Consider the following 20,955-nt stretch of genomic DNA (forward strand, 5'->3'; position numbering starts at 1 on the left):
GAAAGGGGGACCCAGAGCTGACTTCCGTGGGAGTGGGGTGTCTTTCGTTTTTATAGATACCCACCTCCTTTCTTCCCTGCAGAAGTGCCCAAAAGGCAGGAAAGAGTAGCCCTAGTGGGTAATACCTTGTGTTGGAAAGTGCAGTCCTTCCCCTCCCCTGGGGGTGTTAGCAACTGGTTGATGGGAAGTGCTTTATGTTGATGATCAGCTACCTGTCCTTTGCCTAGCTCTCAATATAATTAAATGCTACCCAAATGGGGTAAAGCCTGGACAAGGTCTGCTTTTCCAGACTTCATTCTATGTTTTATGTCCTCAGAGATAAGGACATTCCTTCCTCTTGGTGGATGAGGGTATTATGACCTATTTTAAAGGAAGATCAGCTTGAGTCTATGGCCCACTTCAGGAGGAAAAGGGTGAAGAGAATTTTAGTTTCGAGAGCCCACTTATGAAAGACACAACAGGAGAAGGTCAAGGAGATCTTCCTACTTCTTCTGTTTTCTGTTTCTTTCAGCTTAAAATATTCAATATGCCAAGGTGCCATACCTCAGGATCTCGTGTCCTGAGCTTTGTCACAACTAACCCCACTTCTTAAATCCTTCTGAAATTCATCTGCATGTACTGAACCAGCATAAAAGAAAAATCAGTCAATTCTAGAATTTATTTATTGGCTTCAAAAATAAATTCTTGGCATGTATTTAAACATGATTTTTAAAAATTACATGCAAATTTTAAAATGTAGGAGAAGGCATATAATTTTAAAATATTCTTCTTTGGGATATAAGATTGAAAATTTTAAAGATAAACTGCCTTTCAATATTTTGCATTGAATTTTTCCTTCCCAGGAAAAATAGGAATTAAAAGTCTGTGGAATCAAAAGTCTGTGACTATTGTCTGTTTTGCATTAGTAAAATCCCTTATTAGAAATAAGGAAACAAAATCAATAATATATACAAATATCTCTTTCTTAAAACAGCATTTAATTTAAAAGAATATGCACTTTTTTTTATGTTTCAATACAGTTAAAGGGCTTGCTATTGGAAATATCCAAGAATGTACATACAATTACTGCTTTTAATAAATGAGTTAAAGACATAGGAAAACTATCCCAGTCTTCAACAGAGAATTGACAACAAGATACTGGGAAATCCTCAGTGGGTCCTTTTGCCAAGTACAAAGCAAGAATATCTGCATTTGCATTTACTAGTGAACTAGAGTAGGTGTAGCTCTAGTTCACTTATTTTACTAGGGAGTATTGCTTCAAAGAAAACTTTTTATCTGTCAGCAGTCTCTGGTGTTCTAGAGTTTCCTTCTATGCTTGCTTGGTTTATTATAAAATATTTGAAATGCACAAATCATACAAAGAACAATAGAATACATTCTCATGTGTCTGTCACCCAGATTTGAGAAATGTTAACATTGTGCTGTATTTCTATTTTTACAGAGACAAAAATTTTACTGATGCATCTTAGATCCACTTTGCCTCTTTGCCCAAACATTCCCTTCCCTTTCTCCACAGAGTTGGAATATATTTAGATTTATTTTGCCTTTAATGTATATGTACATATGTTAGAATATATTTAGATTTGGAATACATTTAGATTTATTATGCCTTTAATGTATATGTACATATGTATGTGCATAACAAAATATAGAATGTTTTGGATATTTTAGGCTTTGCATAAATTAAATTATACTGTCTTTCCTCCCTCCATTTCTCCCTTTAATAATATGCATTCAAAAATTGTTGCTTTAGAGTAGGTGTAGCTCTAGTTCACTTATTTTATTTCCTGGATAGTCCATTTTACAAATTGATAAATTACAACTTTATTTTTCCCTTCTTTTCAGTATAGACTGAAAGTTCTAATCTCCTCTACTTTTTTGTTTCTATTTTTAAAATTTTGGTATTACGAATTGTGTCCAAATGAGTACCAGTGTAAAACGAAAACAAACCCAGACATGGAAAGGAGAGGTTTCATTCAGAATAAATACTATTGTGATAGGGAGAACACTGCAATCTCAGGAATCTGCAAGTGCCTCAAAATCCAATAGGAAAATACTTTCATTTTATAGAATAAAATATAAGCAGAACTATCCAAGGGGAAATTGGACACTGGGGAAATGATCAATGTAGTCAAACAAGAAAAGGGTCTTATTGTGGGCAATCAATTCCCAGAAAGAGTTGTTACTAGAACCAGTTCAGTTTGGGGAGATCATTGCTCACACCTGCTCATACTGGAGCAAGGAGAAAAATCTGAGTGTTTGGTGCAGACAAAAGAGAAGGTAAGAGATGGCCATTGCAAACACTCGGTTAATCCCCTCTGTTGTTTAAGAGACAAAGTCTGTCCTTAAACATTGTTAGTGATGGAATAAGAGTCATTGTGAGGCTTACATTATACAATAGTTCTTGTGAATGAAGTGCCCTTCACATTCTTCTGGCCCCAGAAACCTAGCTATATCATACATTCAGTGTGCTATCTGACTGAAGGACTTGTAAGATATTAGTGATCCGGCATTTAGAAGGTTGAGGATATAATTCAGTTGGTAGAGTGCTTACCTTGTATGTGCAAAGCCCCAGGCTCAGTCTCCAGCACCACACACACACACACACACACACACACACACAGAAAAAGAAGGTATATCTAGAAATAAAATTTTTAAAAATTTTTTAAAAAAATTGTCAAAGGTTGAACACATAATTACAACTAAGATCAGAGGTTAGAAGGGAACCAGTCGAAATTCACAGATGTTGGGCCCAAAGCATCTTCAAAAGACTTAGTTGAGGATAACACTGACTATCTTACAAAGTTCCCAGTTTGTGGTCTGAATATTTTTGGTGATAGCGTAGACATCAGAGAAGATTCTGAAAACATTCACAGCAGTCTCTTACAACCAATGTTCAAGCACCCTATTGGGAAGCCAGGATCATGTTGAATGCAGAACAACTGTGAAAGACCACTAGTGGGGGTTCCTATAGTTCTCTGGCAGTGGTATTAGTAGCTATAGTACTATAGTCCACAGTCAAGGATATTCCCTGGATCAGAGCACGGAAGATGTAAGAGTTCCAGTAAATTCCTTAATGGCTTACACAGTAGCAACTTCTGGCACAAAGTCACCCCTAATCTTCATGGTCAACTGCATTGGTCAAGTCTTACAGGCTACTCAGAATATTTTAGCCTTTTATCTCAAGTCTTCTTTAGAATTTAGTGAGAAAGAAAGGTCACAACCTCCTTCTGGGGCTGGAATTAATTGCCTAAAATTATAGTTTTAACATGTTTTTGTAGACCTCTTGGCTCTTCTGGTGCCTAGAAAACTTAAATCGAGGTAATAATGTAGTCTTGAGAGAGAGCATCTGGTTAAAAGATATGATATAGGCTAATGAGATTAGCTAGATAAAAGGACACAGTTTAAGTACCAGACACATGCCAACAGGCATGACTGCCACTAACACACTATGCCTCCTTAAGGCCTCTCCTGGGGCTCATGGAAATAACTGTCTCATGAATTTGCATCAAGTAATTATTTTGAGCTCTTTAGATAGACATTGTCTCATTCAATTGTGAATAGAAAAGTGTTAGGATTGTTACATATAGGACAGTCCCACACATACCAGGTAAAATTATGTTTAGTCTCATTTTGATGTATTCGATTGATATGACAAGGCCATATTCTTTCCTCCCATAGAAATAGTGTGGGTATTTCTATCAGTGGCAAAGCAGATGTGAATACAATAGACCTTAGTTTTTAATATTGTAGGAACAGTTTGCCTTTTTTTGAAAAGTACTGAGATAGAAGGAGGTTACTTTTGAAGAGTATAGTAAAAAAAAAAAAAAAAAGAAAAGAAAAAGAAAACACCCTTAGGGACAATACAAAGGATACCTTTAAATCAGGTTTTATGATTTAGGTGAAACCAGAAGTTTTCAAAGGAAAAGATAACCAGCAATCAAAAGAAAGTTTGTGAGACTCTGCTATAAATTGAATGAAGAAATGACATGGATTTGGGTTCCTTTCAGGTATGAAGGAATTATTAAAGGAGGAATAGTTCATGTAAAGTGAGGGAAGAGAGAGTATTATGCAAAGCTCATTTAAAAAGTTAAGGTTGTAATTAAAGGTGTTAATTAGGAGAGTTTTGTTACTAGCAAAGGTGATGCTGGGGGGTGAGGGTCAGAGAAGGAGGACAGACAAGAACAATAGAAATCACAAGAATTGAAAGTAGGTAAATAAACTTTAAAGGGTCATTTTCTAGCATCTTAGATGGCAGCTGACCAACTTGTGCTGTCATCAGCTCTCCTTAAAGTTCTCTACCTTGTGGCACTGTCTGCTTCTGTACATGAGTGCCCCCAGAGATCCTTAGTCTAAGCTCTCCACTAGGACTGAGCTTTCATTCAGTATAGTATTTGTATCTTCAGTTAAGAAACATGATCCAGGAATAGATACCTGGAGTTTGATACCAATACAAGCAGTTAAAAAAGATCAGGTAAGGACCCTTCCTTTGGGGTACAAGATTAGTTTTCAGGTGGTGTCACCTTGTAAAAACTAAGTGTATAAGTTCAAGGTTGTGGATTGGTTTGAACAGAATTGAAGAAAACTTCTGTTCCTTCAACCTCTTGATGATAAATGTGAGTATAATTAGAAATTACTTTGCATAGGTTTAGAATGTATGAATGGGTCAGAACAGAACATTAAAAAGCCCACACAGAATAGGGAATTCTCAAGAGCTGGCCATTTGTTATATGGGGACAGTTGCTATAACCTATCAGGAGAGGACTGGAGAGAAAGCAGGGATAAATCTTAGGCCATAGGCAAGGAGATTGAGTTCTTCCATCAGTTTAACAAGCTTAAATTTGAAGAATTAATTAGTTTTCTCTATCATTCCAAGTGAACAGAATTATAAGAATAATGCCATTTGAGGGATAAGGGAGGATATTATTGGCTTTGTTAGATGAATTTGCAAGTAAAAGTGGTCTCTTACTCCTTTGGAAGAGCCAGTGGAATTTTCTATGTGCACTGGTTTATGAACAATGAAAATTTATTTCTCACAGGTCTGGAGGCTGTTACCAGCCTCCATCAGCAAATTTTGTGTCTTGTGAGGACCTGTTTTCTATTTTCATAGGTGACACCATATCGCTGTGTCCTTGGATGGCAGACAGGAAGAAAGAGCTTCTACAGGCCTATTTTACAAGGACACTAATCCCATTCAAGAGAGCTCCATCCTCATGACCTAATCATCTCTGAAAACAAAACAAAACAAGAAAACCCCTGACCTTCTAAAGCCATTATCTCAAGGGTCAGAATTTCAATATATGAATTTTAGGAGGGCACACACATTCCATCCATTGTACAAGTGTCAACTAATGAAAGAACATGAATATGATAGTAAGAACATATTCATATCTCTGAATAAATTTAATTTTTAGTGAAGGAAAGTTCTAGCTGAAGGATTTTCCTTTATGTCCTTTAACAGTTTTTCCAGGGTTATGTTTTTGACATATGAGGCAAGGGACCTCCAGATAGGAAGTGAAGTTTCCCCACAAATATTGTCAGAGGAATTGATGTAGTGTTTTCCATCCATGATGAAGGATTTCATGAAGATCAGAGACTACAATTTAGTTGAGGGCTGAAACAAGTTCTGGGTGTTTCCAAAGTCTATCTGGTTGGATAAGATATGCAACTTGTGGTCTTTTCATGTTCAGGAGCTTTGCATTGGGAGGTTTTAAGCACCTAAATTATAAAGATCTGGTATAATTGGACTATATTTAAGACCATATCTGATTTTGGTAAGAGTGAAGGAGTTTTATGACCTGGTTGTTTAGCCTGTCTGTCAGATAATAAATTTTCTTTTGCTTCTGAGCTTTCTTTCCCTTTTAGAGTTTCTCTTCTACCTTGAGTATCACTGTTTCACTGGCAATAGCCAACCATCTAAGAGCTCAGATACTGGTTTTCTGTATTTTACTAGTATCCCAGTGATTGTCTTAATATAACAAAATTATGAATTACCCTAAATCATAATTGCTCTTTGTATAAATTTATGCTAAATCTCTTATTTTTAGCCAAACAGTATACTCTTATAAAGCTACAGGTCAGCAATGTGAAGTATACGCTTATATTCTTTAAAATACATAATGACATATCTTCATTTTCTTTTCTTTTTTTTAATGTAAAAATATGTGCCACCAAAAAAATCAATAATGTTCAGATTTGCAATTTCTGAAAGTTCAAAGGAGGTATTGGGACTTGATTGGAGCTAGATGGAGATCTTGATATAGATGAATATTGATGTAAAAACAAAAAATCAGAAGAATTTCATAAGAGGTGAACTGAGAAGCCAAATAGTGGCAAATAAATACATACAGTACAAAATATGTTGGATACTACTATGTATACTGTTTCTTGTATAATGTAACAGATGGACAGCTGTGGCTTATGCTGTTTGCAGTGAACATAAAAAACTAAAATTCCAGTTAGAAAGTAAATCTCTGGCGTAATAAATGAAATAATTCTGGAACTTGAGAAAAAATGAAGTTGGACATCGAGAGGCTCAAGAGACAAAGAAAGGAGTTCAAAAGGGGCAAGCCAGGAGGAAAATTATCTAACTCCACACAGAGATAGTCTGTATACCCCTGAGAAGGTGTGGTTGAGAATTGTAAGGTCCTAAGGTGAAGTAGGTGGTTCTAGTATCTCTCAGAAAGGTATCAGGGTGCCCATTAACTGGAATTATTATTTCCCCTAGTAAGTTAAGGGTATTTGTAGGCATATAAGAGCAGATCCCTCAGAAGGGATTCATTAAGATTCTGAGATTTTTAATTAATTTTCTGCCCTAGATTATTCTTTCACAGTACTTTTTGCCCCTGAAGTATCCATAGGAATCTCTATCAAAGATTTTAGTGAAGTTGAAGGTTACCATAAGATCTTAGAACCATTTCTCTCAATTTAAGTTGAAGAGTCATGGGTTTGTACTGTGTAAGTGCACACAACCTATGTGTGTGTGTGTCAGTCTGTATATCCCCACTGTGCTGTGCTAAAGCATGGATTGCAGAGAAAGGGGCACCCTACCAATTATGAATACTTTTAATAGCCTCTGTTAAGTTCTATACTCATTAATTAAGTCACAGGATGGTTATCCAAAGTTAGGCTTAAACATTGTTTCTGGACATTTACTGCGAGTCTAGGAACTTTTCACTAATGTCTTTAGTGCTGTAATATGCATCAGAAATTCTGCAAATTCTCATTTTATTTTAATTAAATTAGCTATTTTAAACCATAAGACAGTGCTTCCAGAACATTCAAGGAGTTGAACCAATTGGCAAAAGTGTTCCTAAACATACTCCCAGAGAGTATATCCTTAAACTGAACTTGAATTATATAGAAAATGTCTTTCTTTTCTTTTTTTACTTGGGTTTTGGAAATCCTTGATGGTACTATGAAGGTCAGATTGACATAAATATTTTGATGTAACCTGCTGGCATGTGGCAGTGGAGTAGATAGCTCCCTGTAGTTTTTTGTCCTTGGGGACCAAGCATTGTAGGAGTAGGACTGGGGTCACAGGTCACTATGGGAAATTAAGAATTTGGAAAAGCTAACATAGAGTAAGGGAGAGGAGGAAAACACAGAAGGTAGATCAAAACAAAGTTCTAGAAAATTCTGGAACAGATTTGAAGAAGGAGAATGAAAGAGAAGTGTTGAAGATGTGTGTACCTTAGAATTAGGGGTAAAAGAGCACATTGAATAGGTGGTCCTTGAGAGACTGAATAGCATAGCTTCCTAAAGGTAGATTGATAATGTTGAAGGGACTCATTGAAATTTGATTGAGAGAGCAGTTTTTCAGCATCTTCATACACATACACACCAAAATAATAATAATAATAATAACAACCCATTATTTAGAGAATATTCTAGATCACCATGTTCAAGAGCTTTCTGAAGGTAAAATAATGCCATAATAGTGAAGCATCTAGTCAGTTGGAGTTAATTTATTTCAGTCCCTGTAAATAAGAGTCACCCATAGCAGAAACAGAAATAGAGAAGAGTAAGTCAATAACGAATCAGTTACATGTGCAATCCTCATTTGGGAACCAAAGGGTACCTCACACAATCCTGTTGAGAAGCTGACAAATTTGTTATTTCTCCAAAACTACTCTGTCTTTTACCCCTGACTCTAAGGTACCCTTGCACCATTTCTGGACAAGTAGTCATGAAAAGTCATGAGGACTCACAAGAAAGCTAAGAATTTCCAGCTGGAAGGTCAAGCTGTGAATTCCTACTCAAAAAGATCCAAGAAGACATAGACCCAGGAAAATTCTCCTTTGATCAGAGAAGAACCAAGATGGTTTCTACTCAACCAAAGGAGTTAGGGATTATATCTCCACTTAGGAGAGCTAAGGCCCATCCAGAAAGATCATCTGTTGGCAGAAAAGAGCCAGAAAAAACCCTGCTCAAACAGAAAACAGCAAGGAACAACCCAATCTAATAGAATTAGAGCTACTGTAGACAAATGTTGAGCACTGGATAGAGAGTGGTAACCATCCACCATGATTCCCAATTTCTCCAGCCAGAAAGTGCACAAAAGGTTAAGAAGCCAGCAGAAATACCTTAGGTAAAAAGAATGATTGTTATGGGGAGCCGCTTCAGAAAACAATCTAAGTCCAAATTCAAATCAAAGAGAGCTTTATTTACCTGGCCAGGGACTGTCACCCACCTAAAGAGACTGAAGCTCTGTGGGAGAACAGCAATTTCCTGGCCTGTGGCTTGGAAATTTAAGGATGGAAACCACAACTCATGGACTTTCCTTAGCGTCATTCAACCAAGCCAGTCATAGAAGCTAAAACAGCAATTAGCATAGCAACTCAAGCTAAAACACAATTGCACCTTGGGTTGGAGCAGGTGTTAGACAATCATATCCTGAGTTCCAGCAGGTGGTTAGCGGGGGCTAAAATCTACTTCAAAGTCTTAGATCACCAAGACTACCATATTGGGGTATAAAGTATAGAAAACAATATATTATAAGAAAATAGCTTTCATTTCAGTTTTTCAGAAACAGCTCTTGTAACAGTTTTTTTTTTTTTTTTAATAGAACACAGCAAAATGGAGTCTTAGGCCTGTCTAAGTTAGTAGCAAATCAGTTACATGAGCAATCCTCTTGCTTTATAATTGTCTTATCTCACTTATCAAAGTCTTATATCTATAATCTATATTTTTACTAATCTATAACCATACAGCTGGCAAATAAATGCCTCTAGACAGAGGCTTTCCTTCAAAAAGAAAAGACTACTGCAATAAGAGTAGTGCAGTCTTAGAAATCTGAAATCATGTCAAAAGCAAATGGTAAAAGGCTTTTATAAGGAGGGGCAAGCAGGTATAAGCAGAAACTTTTAAGAGGATATTGGATACACAAGGGAAAATGATATTTGGAGTAATTTCTGTGGTCAGCTAATTTTTCAGGAGAAGCTGATGGGGGCAGTGGGAATATTTTACTTTTTTTGATGTTTAATCTGGATTAGAGGCAAATAGAATTCAGGTGGCTTAGGAAGTAGGGAAAAAACCTGACTAAAGTTTGATTAAGACAAAGCAGAGGGTAAAAAGTAGCACCAGTCAATACTTGGTTACTTCTAGACATTTTCCCTTATATTATGTGTCAGGGTTTCTGTAGAGCAGGGGTCAGAAAATATTTCTTGTCAAAGGGGGGATAATAAATAATTTAGTGTTGCAGCCATATGGTCTCTGTCACAACTATTCAACCATGCCATTGCAGCTCGAAAGCAGCCACACTAAATGGATTGGGTGGGACTATGCTCTAGTGTATCTTTACAAAACTGATGCTTGTATGCTCTAAGGCAGCTTATCAAGCATTAAATAATCTAAAATATGATAATAATGCAAATAACAACTTCTTAAACTTTCTTCCTAGCCTGTTTCTCATTGACCAAATTATTTTATCAAGCTGCAATTATTTTTAAGAGAGCTTGGGAAGTGTAAATACTGAACAAAGCATGTCACCCCTAAACTAAATTCTTATTTGTGATTATGAAAGAAATACAAATTTTTCATTTGAGTATTATTCTGTTTTCTAGTATATATTCAATGTGAGGTGTAAAAGTTGGAGTTCAGAATATGAGAGTTGACCTGATTGTGTAATGACCTGCATTTATTTAAGCTTATATAAGACTAGAGGACATTTAATCTAGTCTTTATATAGAGACATAAAATATTCCTAAAATGTCTTCGGTTCACTTTTCTCATTGTAGTATTTGACATGGTTTCTGAAAAAAAAACTTGAATTGATTAATGATTTAGAAAAAAGTATAGTCTTCCCCAAATCATGACAATAAAAGATAAATAAGGCTAAGACATAAAGGAAACTTTAAATCCTAATGTTTGAACTAAGAGGATTAGCATTTATAAATTGACTTTCAAATGTATTTTCAAAGAAAGAACATTTAGGGACTCTGTGGGATCATAATACAGGGAATAAAAGAGGCAACCTATGTCTGTTTTCATAGGTAAGAATAAAGTTGATACAGGTTCCCTTGCTTTATTTCTTAAAGCTCTCTCTTTTGCTCATTCAGATTTCTGCCTGGAAACAATTCATTCTTTGGAAGCAAAAGCCCCTCAGTTTTTAACAGGCTTAGTTATTTGTATGCTGGTCAGTGTCAAAGAGAGAGAAATCCCCCTTGAGCCCTGCTCTAGTCTTTTTAAGAACAATCTTATCTTTACAACATTTTTTGATCTGCTTTATCATCTTACTCTGGAGAAGATGGATTTGATATATTTTTATAAATTAAACATTTTGCTTGGTTTATAAAAGCCTACAAATATAATTTTATAATATTTAATCCTCTGTATTTTTACCTTTTGTTCATCTGAGTCATTTAAAAAATTTTCCTATTTATTGTTTTATTTCGTTGAGTCCATTTTTTGTTTCTTATGACTTTGTTCTATGTCCCTTTAGTAAAAATACTTAGTGTTTAGAACTTAAATATCAGTGATTGGGGAAATCTTTTTTTGGACTAATAAAAAGGAGAATTAATACCATGAGCAATTTTTTTCTCTTATTGTTGTATCGATGACAATTGTTTCATTTTATGGTTAAATGGGTAAATTCATGCCTTTGACTTTCTATTATTTATAATCATATCTAACACTCAGTAATAACCTAAATTATTATTTTGGGGGGAAGGGGTACTGGGGATTGAACTCAGGGGCACTCGACCATTGAACCACATCCCCAGCCCTATTTTGTATTTTATTTAGAGACAGGGTCTTACTGAGTTGCTTAGTGCCTTGATTTTGCTGAGGCTGGTTTTGAACTCCTGCCTCAGCCTCTTGAGCCACTGGGATTACAGGTATGTACCACTGTGACCAGCCCTAAATTGCTATTTTAATCTTAAAAATATAAAGAATTTGTTTGTATTTGGATTCTGTTAAGCCTGGAAAATTTCCCCCTGTAGCCATAATGTAAATTGAAAATAAATTATGAATGTACAATGTTAGGCTGCAGCATTTAATATTTGTGTATGCTCTTGATATGTCTTGGTTATACAGTTTTCTTCAGCTTCAATAAAAGTCATGATAAAAAATGATTCTTGGTGACATTTCTGGAACTTCATATTTCCATTAGCATTATATTCCATCAAGGACTACAAATCCACAAAACTTTATTTTCAAATAACCAACCTCAGAAACAATAGAAAAAAAGTCCTATCCTACTTACCTTTGCCAATATAGCTTTGCTTCTCCATAATGCCATCAAATATTAAAACATCAATTTATTTAACCACTTGAATAACATTATTCAAAAGTTCTGCAAAGTACTTCTGCTTACATTCAATATTTATTTCCATTTTCTTATACGTGTGGACGAAAATATCTGAAGGAAAATAGAAATGAATCAGAAGCACCTGATTAGATAATAGCTGGTTTTTCAAAGGCTATTAATATTCCAATTTTTAGTAATTTTTGACAACTACTATAAATGGAATTATTGCAGCTATATACCTATTGAATGATATGTACCACTTTATTCATCTTGGAGCTTATAGAATGTAGTATTGAATGGTATTGTTCTGAATCTTTAAAGCTTACCTGATTCACTGGAGAGGTGAATTAAATTTCCCTGGAATTTGGGACAAATATATGTTATTCTATTTACTGCACCTGAAGTCAATCTGAAATGACAAAAAAGCTCATAATTGCTTGTAGAGTTTCTTTCCTATGCATTTTCTATTCTTAACATTAAGATACATTTTTTAAAAAAGCTTGTTTAGCTTACATTTTTCATCATAATTCCTGGCTATTATTGCTTAATATTTTGATAGATTCACTGTGTAATGTAATCTTTAGTTTCTATCTCTTCTTTCTGATACTCAGATATTTTCTCAACCTTAAAATTTCTTTCCATTCCACCCCACACCTCCACTTTTATGAAGCCATTTCATTCTAACTAGCTTTGTTAAAAAGTTTTTTATTTGTTTTAATTAGTTATACATGACAGTAGAATGAACTTATATACTTTGATATATCATACATAGATGGGATATAATTTCTCATTTTTCTGAGTGTACATATTATAGAATCACATTGGTCATACAGTCACATGCATACATACATAAAGTAAAAATGTCTGTTTCATTCTACTATCTTTCTTATCCCCATATCCCCTGCCTTCCCCTCCCTTCACTTCCCTCTACCTAATCTAAGGTAACGCTATTCTTTTTTTTTTTTTTTTGCATTACAACTCTTAATACACATATATACCACAATTTTTGTATCTCTGTTTGTATATAAAGTATGTTGACACCCAATTCAAGTCTTCACACATGTACTTTGTATAATGATGTCCATCATATTCCTCTAGCTAGCTTTTTAAACACTTATAATCAAAGGATGGAAACATCTCCACTCTTCTCAATTTAGTCTCAAATAATTCTTAATAAATCCATCAAAAAAGAAATATATATATATATATATATATATATATATATATATATGTGTGTATATATATATATATATATACAAAAATAAAAAGATGTGTGAGTTGCATCTAGAGACATATCAAGGTAGATAATTGGACTCAATGTATGGAGAAATGTACAGCATATGGTAAATTATATATCATACAATATAGACTATTTAAAGGTAACTACAAATTTTAAAAGAAAAAATTTCTCTGTTATAAAATGGGAAAAAAAAACTTCTCACCTTCACTTTTCTGAGAGATTTTACTTTAGAAAACTTGTGAAGTCTTCTTCTGTACTTCTGAAATGTGTAAACCTTTTAAAAAGCAAAAAATGCCTCATTCCAGTTTTAAGACTCAGGAATGTCTTTCTTGGAAACCTGGAAATCATCTCTTTGAAATGTAATCTTCAAAAAAGAACAATCTCTACCTCTCAGTTTCTGTAAAACTGTAGGAGCCCATCTGGTTGGTATCTTGCTTCCAATCGCAAATGACCTCTGGTAGTAACAATATGAGAAGTCTATTTTTCCTTTAGATAAAGCTAATTAACACAATGGTTATATCAGTTCCAGGTGAATTTATGGTAAGCTATATGTGGTGAATGGTACCTTCAAGTCCTCTTCCTTGGAGAACAGTTATTATTTATCTTGAAAATAAGAAAAAATTTGCTTCTGCTTAGTCATAATAAGGTGAGATCTCTTCTGTGTTTGCAATCTTAGTGTATAGCTTATGATATGCATCTCATTTTAGTTTAACACTTAATAATAAAATTGTTTTCTTTCTCATATACTTTGTGTGGGAGTTTTCAATTTCCAGGGCATCACAGGGTTTATTTCATTTACATTTTGTCAAGAATTTTTGGAACTATTTAATATAGTACAGACCATTTTGCAAATACACTTTGAGAGAGGAGATCTCTGATTATTCATAGAGTATATGTCATTTAATATATGAGAAACAGAAAGAGAATATTTCTCAAATTAATTTTTGTTTCTTATCACATGTAAAGGAACAATTTATCTCACAGAATTCTTGTTTAAATTAAGAGATAATGTCGTGTGTGGTAAACACAATGAATGTTTTTATTATGTAAATACACAGCACTATACTGATTTATACTGGAACAGAGATGTCAGTTTTGTCAAGGTTCTTAGAATCAGGAGGAAGTGCCTCTCTCCCTCACTTCTCACAACCTCTGGGGCAAGTGTCATATCTCACTGAGTGCTCGGTTCCTCAACTGTGCTAAAGGCAGGGGAAGAGTAACTACTCACCTGCAAATACCAATTCCTCAATTACAAACACTACACACGTGAGGTTACAGTAATGGCCTTATGGATATTCGTTTCATTTATTTAAAAATTTTATATGCAAAGAAGAAAGAATAACATTTAAAAATAACATACAAAGGGAAGAGAGGGAATATTAATACAAAAAGCATATTAAACAGGGTGTCAGGAAAACTAATATCTTAAACTATTTTATTTGTATAGGAAAAACACATTATCTAAAGTCATATAGAATGGTGCCAGATGATCAGGGACTTTAGAAGTATCCATAATGTGTTAGTAATAAATATATAATTGGCAGTAGGAAGTACAGTCAGCCAGATTGCCATATTTGGGGGTTATGCATCTGTGGATAGAACCAACTGGCAGATTAAATTTTTTTTCTTTTAAAAACTGTTAATTTTCAATTTTTTGCACAGTTGGGTGACTATTGCTAGTAATTTTGCACTATGTATTTCACAAAGCTAGGATAAAGGATTTTGGATGTTTTTACCATAAAGAAATGATAAGTGAGGAGATCTGTGTGTTTAACCTGATTTAAACATGATACAATGTGTGTATTTGTCAAAACATTACATGACACCCCATTTATACATACAATATTTCTCTTCAGTTTAAGTAAATTTAATTAATAATTTAAAAATTTGAAATAAAATTATAACTTTACTAAGCATTTACAGACTTTTCTTTGTCATTATTTCCTAAATCCACTATTTACATTGCAATTATGCTACATTATTATAATAATCTAGAGATGATTTATAATAAAGGGAGGATGGGTATAGGTTGTAAGCAAACTCTAGTTTATTTTATACAAGGGATCTGAGTATCTTCAACTATGGTATTTGCAGAAGTCCTAGAACCCGTTCCCCATGGGTACTGAGGGACGGCTCTATTTTCTCTTTATTCTGAGTATTCTATTATACAGAGAGTTGTTTGAAGTCTCTTGCTCACACTTCTGTTAGATTTTCTTCCTATGCTTATTGATTTGTGATATTTGTAGGACAACTTTAATCCCAAATATAGGCATAAGATTTCTAATTCTATATACAGTTTTTGACAAATACATGTAGGGAGTCAACCATCTCTCACTCTGTAACTTCTTTTTTTATACTATTAATGTAATCTTTTGATAAACAATATTCCTTCTTTTAACACTGTCTAGCTTATCATTTTTCCACCATGGATAGAACTTTTTTTTTTATATTTTAAGAAATTTTTCTTACTTCACTTTCTCAAAGATCCCTAATGTTATCTTTCAAAAACTTTATTGTCTTTTACATTTAGATGTAAAATGCACTAAGAATTTATGTTAGTCAGTGATGTGAAATAGAAGTCCTGATAACTATTTTTTCCTGTATGAATTTCTATTGAATCTATATTTCACTTTTTCAATATAATAAATTGCATATATGGGTTTTTTTTAATCTACTCTATACAAGGGTCAATTTCTCTATCCTATGCAAGAATAAACTTTTTTTTTTTAATAAAAGCTCTTGATATGTGGAGTATTTCTTACCTACCTTGGTTCTTCTTCAAAATTTCCTTCATTATGTTTGGCTCTTTGTGTTTTTGTATACATTTTAGAACCAACTGATGAAATTTGCAGAGTTTTTTTTTTTTTTTTTTTTTTTTTTTTTATTGAGCTTGTACTTTTCCATGAATCAACTGGTGAGACTTGGCATCTTTATAATATTGACTCTTCCAGTAAGTATAGTATAACCAGCTGAGTAAAGGTGTTCCTTCATATCTCAAATAATGCTTTGTAGTTTTCAGGTCGAGTTCTTTCATAACATCTGTTCAATTTTTGTAAAGGCACTTGAATTTTTCTGCTATTTTCATGGCATTTTTTTAAAAAATGTTACTATGCTACAGAATAATTCTACAAAGCCACATATTGATTTTTAGCAAAACTCAATGCAAATGATACTGAAAAAAATTAAATGACCTAACTCACATTTGATTGACAACTTTTATATTCAAATTTGGGTTTTTGTAGTGTTTCTTCTCCAGGCCCTTGATATTTTCTCTCCATCAGGTCATATTCAGTATATAACCAAACACACAGAAGTTGGCCTGGCCTCATCTAAGAAGTAAAAATCTACAACACCACCAAAGCCCTAAGAACATTAGAGAAAAGTATCCATATTTGCTTTGAAGAAACTTGACTTATTTTTAAGAAATAAGTGAAATCTCTGGTAATTATTTGCATTAGTGACACACTTAATTCACTCTTCTAGGACTGCTTCATGAAAACAAGTACACTCCAATATCTAACAGATGTATGTGTATATATATGCATATTTATATATGAATATGTGCACATATACATATAAACATATACACATACATATGAAATGCCCCTTTTAAGTGCTACCTAATAATTATGCACACACAAACAAATACTAATGTAACTACTCCAAACCAAGTAGAGAATATTTCTAGTACTCTAAATTTCCACTGTGCACCCTGCCAATTCATGTCTCCCTCAGAGGTAATTTATAATCTGATTTATAGGAACATCAATTCATTTGAGACTTCTTAAAAAATTTGGTAATTGGAATCATACAGTTGTTACATATGTCCAACTTATTTCACTCAACATAATGTTGATAAAATATTGGGATACATTGTTGGAGGTATCAGTGATTCTTTCATTTGTTTTGGTTTTAATTGCTGCGTAGTGTTTTATTGAAATTGAACGACTATTTCATAAGAATGAACCAATATTTGTCTTTTCACCTATCACTATGAATAGGCATTTGATCATTTGAAGTTTGGGCCAAACTTTACTCATAGCTTTTAATTGATGTACATAAATTTCTCATAATAATTTCAATATGTAGATGTCAAAAATCACCTACAAGGTAACCCTTGTCTGAAAATATGATTCATGCTTCACCTGTTTGTGTATAAAATGTACCTTTTTGTAGCTTAAAATTTAAAATAGTCTTTTTTAGCTGATACATTAAACAGCATGTAAAATATACATTTTGGTGGAGTAAACTGATATTTCCATACATGTGTACCTTGTATAATGTTTAAATAAGGTTAAAAATATCTATCTTCTGAATCATTTCTTTATAGCAAAAGTTTTCAAAATTCCTTCTCCTAACTTTTTGAAATACGCAGTGCATTATTACTGTATATAGGCACTCTACTATGCAACAGGACACCAGAACATCTTGCTTCTAATTGTAACATGGTACCAACTGATTGACATTTTCCTATCCTTCCCTCCCTCCTGCTCTCCCCACATCTTCTAGTTACCAATATTCTATGGTCACTTCTGTAAGATCAACTTTTTATATTCCACATATAAGTCAGACCATACAGTACTTGTCTTTTTTACTTAACATAATTATCTCCAGCTTAATCCATGCTGTTACCAATTCTAGAATTTCATGCTCTTTTAGGACTGAATAGAATTTTGTTGTGTATATGTACCACATTTTCTTTATTCATTTATCACTTGATGGGCACTTAAGTTGTTTCCCTTTCTTGGCTATAGTAAATAGTGCTACAATGAACATGGGAATGCATATGTTTGCCGGACATCCTGATTGTGCCTCCTTGGAAGATACACCTGGAAGTAGGATTGCTGTATCATATGGTAGTCCTATCCTTCATTTTTTGAGGGACCTCTGCAGTGTTTTCCAAAATGGCTATACTAACTTATAATTCCACCAACAGTGTTCCCTTTTCTCTAAATCCTTGTCACACTTGTAATATTTATCTTTTTGGTAGTTTTCCATTCTTACTAGGGTGAGATGGCATCTCATTGTAATTGATCTTGCATTTTCCTGATGATTAGTGATGATAAGAATTTTTCACACATCTGTTGACCATTTGTATGTCTTCTTTTAAAAAATGCCTGTTTAGGTCTACTTCCCATTTTGAAATTAGGTTATTTGTTGAGGATTTTTGTTGTTGTTGTTGAGTTTTGGGAGTTCCTTACATATTCTGGATATTAACTACTTGCTAAGTGTACGCAAAATGTGGACATGTTTTCTCCTATTCTGTAGGTTGCCACTTCGCTTTGTTGATTTTTTCCTTTACTATGCAGAAGCTTTTTAGTCTATTTAATCCCATTTGTCTATTTTTGCTCTTATTTCCTGTGCTTTTCAGGTCTCCTCCAGAAAAAAAATGCCTATTCGAATGTCCTGAAACATTTCCTATATTTTTTCCTAGTAATTTAATGGTTTTAGGTTTTACATTTCAGTATTCAATCCATTTGTGAGCTGATTTTTATAACTGTTGAGAGACAAGATTGAGTTTCCTTCTGCAAATGGACAATCAATTCTTTTCTCCTATTATTTCTTTTCTTTTTTACCTTGTTATTATTATTTATTTTTACACTCTATGTTGTACAAATTTTTATTTTTTTCTGGTACACTTATAGTCTCTTGGGAATAACAGCATCATTAGCTAGGGATGTATTGCCCAGAGAAAGGTATTTTCCAGACTATAAGTTCTATATTCCAAGATGAAATTTTGAAGTGGGTGCAGACAATGTGGGTCAATGGGGAAGTGCTTTTGTTCTTACCATCTGAGCTCCCCAACTCAATCCATTTGTTCACCTTCAACCTATGCTCAACCAACAGGTTTCCTGTACTTCTCTAGACAGTGCATCTAGCCATGGGCTACTTCACTGGGTCTTACCTAGACAGTTGAAGGCAGAAGGACAAAGTCTCAGAAGCTGGCTATTCTACCCCTACCTTTTTTCATTTTCCCCAGTATAGTCCACTCAGTAATTCTATTCTTCTCTTCTATCCTGCTTGTTATTTTTCTTTATTATTTTATTGCATTCATTTGTCTTGTAAGTGATGGGGCAAATGAGCAGTGATATCATCAATTAGGGAAAGAGAAAAATAAATAACAATATACTTCATGTGTCTTTCCTCTATTTGTGCCTCTGGCCTTCTGCTAATCTAACAGCAGGAACCTACCACCTATCTCTCGGATTTCTTCAAGGTTCTAATGTTTTGAGATCTGTCGACAGCATCCTTCTTGTTTTTTGTGGCATCTCCAAGGTTAAGCTCTGGGAAACGTGCCAGCATCCTATGTTCATCTTGTCAGGAGCCAGATATCAGATAGACTGCTTTTCTGAGTTTTTTTTTTTTTTTTTTCCAAATGCCCCACTTATTTAACTGAAGTAATTTAAAAAATAGATCTGAAAAACAGAACAATTAGAATTGAATATAAGTAAAACTTTTTGAAAGAGACAAAGTGGTAAACTCTTCCAGTCTTGAGAAAGAACTTATAAATATGGCTAAGCATAAAATTTAACTCTCAATTTCCAACAGGCTAGTAAATTTGCAAAATTGGTCCTACTTCATGGGTGTACACAAATTCATTTGAATGGACAATTTTCTTTTTTCAAGAAAGTCTCTGAATTTCCCTAACACATAATTTGTGATTGCACCAAATACAACAAAAATTTTGACATTTTATTGATTGATTGATTTTCTGGAGACTCTGAATGTCCTGGAGAGTATAACCCAAAGTTTCTTAAGGGCATGTTACCGAGATGATTATTATGTTTTCCAGAATGAAAAGTATTTGCTTTAGGTTTTCTAGTTTTTTTTTAAGTTCTCATTTCCCGCCCCCCCCCCACTATTTGGTAATGAACACTTGGGAATGTATCAGTCTATCAGAGAAAATTTATGTATAATTTATTCTGCAAGAACATGTCATGATTTAAGAAAGCAAATTTATGAAAATGTTACTTAAGCCAGTCATCAAGCTTCAACTTCCCAACAAAGGTTCCCTTACCTAGATATACATTATAGTTTGGAACTTAAAAACTTCCTAAAGCTCATAAATGGAAAACTTGATTCCCAGTGCTGGTGCTATTGAGGGGATAGAAATTCTAGGAGGTGGGGCCTTGTTGGAAGAAGGAGGTTATTAAGGTGAGGTCTTGATGGCAATGTTGAGCCTTACACCTTTTCCTCTCTCTACTTCCCAGACACATGAGGTGAGCAACTTTGTTCTACCATGAGCTCCTCACCATGGTGTTCTATCTCACTCCAGGCCCCAAAGTAATCGTGCCATCTAACAAAGTATGGAAACTTCTGAAACTGTGAGACAAAATAACTTTCATTTTTTAAAAACTATTAATCTCAAGTATTTTGTCACATTGATGCAAAACTAACACAACATAAAAGCAGGTGTAACATTATCAGTATACCAAAGGAACAAAGATAAAATTTAAAAAGGTGTATCTTTTTCCTCTAAGTCTCATTAGAAATGTGTGTTCATATGTGTGTGTATTTTATATAATTGTCCACATTATATATTTTATATATTTATATATAATACATAAATTTATATTGTATATAAAATATAGTATATAATGTATAAATATATTATATAAAATATATAATGTATATAATTATATAAAATATACACACATAAAATACATAATATTTTACATATAATGAATATTATATAAAATATATAATGACACATATTTTATATAATGTATAAAATATATGTTTATAGTTTACATATATTTATATAATCTATTTCACACTGGAAAGGATAATAACTTTTTGTCCTGCCACTAAATTTTTACAAATTAAAAAAAAGTGAATCATCTCATTTAAAGGGAAAGGCTCAAAGTCAAGTGTACTCACCTCCCTGAGACCATGGGCACTACCAGGATGCTACTCCTCTTTCCTGGATTACATGACTGCAGTTTGTATTCTCACCTATCAGGAA

This window comes from Marmota flaviventris, chromosome 14 (assembly GCF_047511675.1).
Source record: "Marmota flaviventris isolate mMarFla1 chromosome 14, mMarFla1.hap1, whole genome shotgun sequence".
In the NCBI taxonomy this organism is placed as follows: domain Eukaryota; kingdom Metazoa; phylum Chordata; class Mammalia; order Rodentia; family Sciuridae; genus Marmota; species Marmota flaviventris.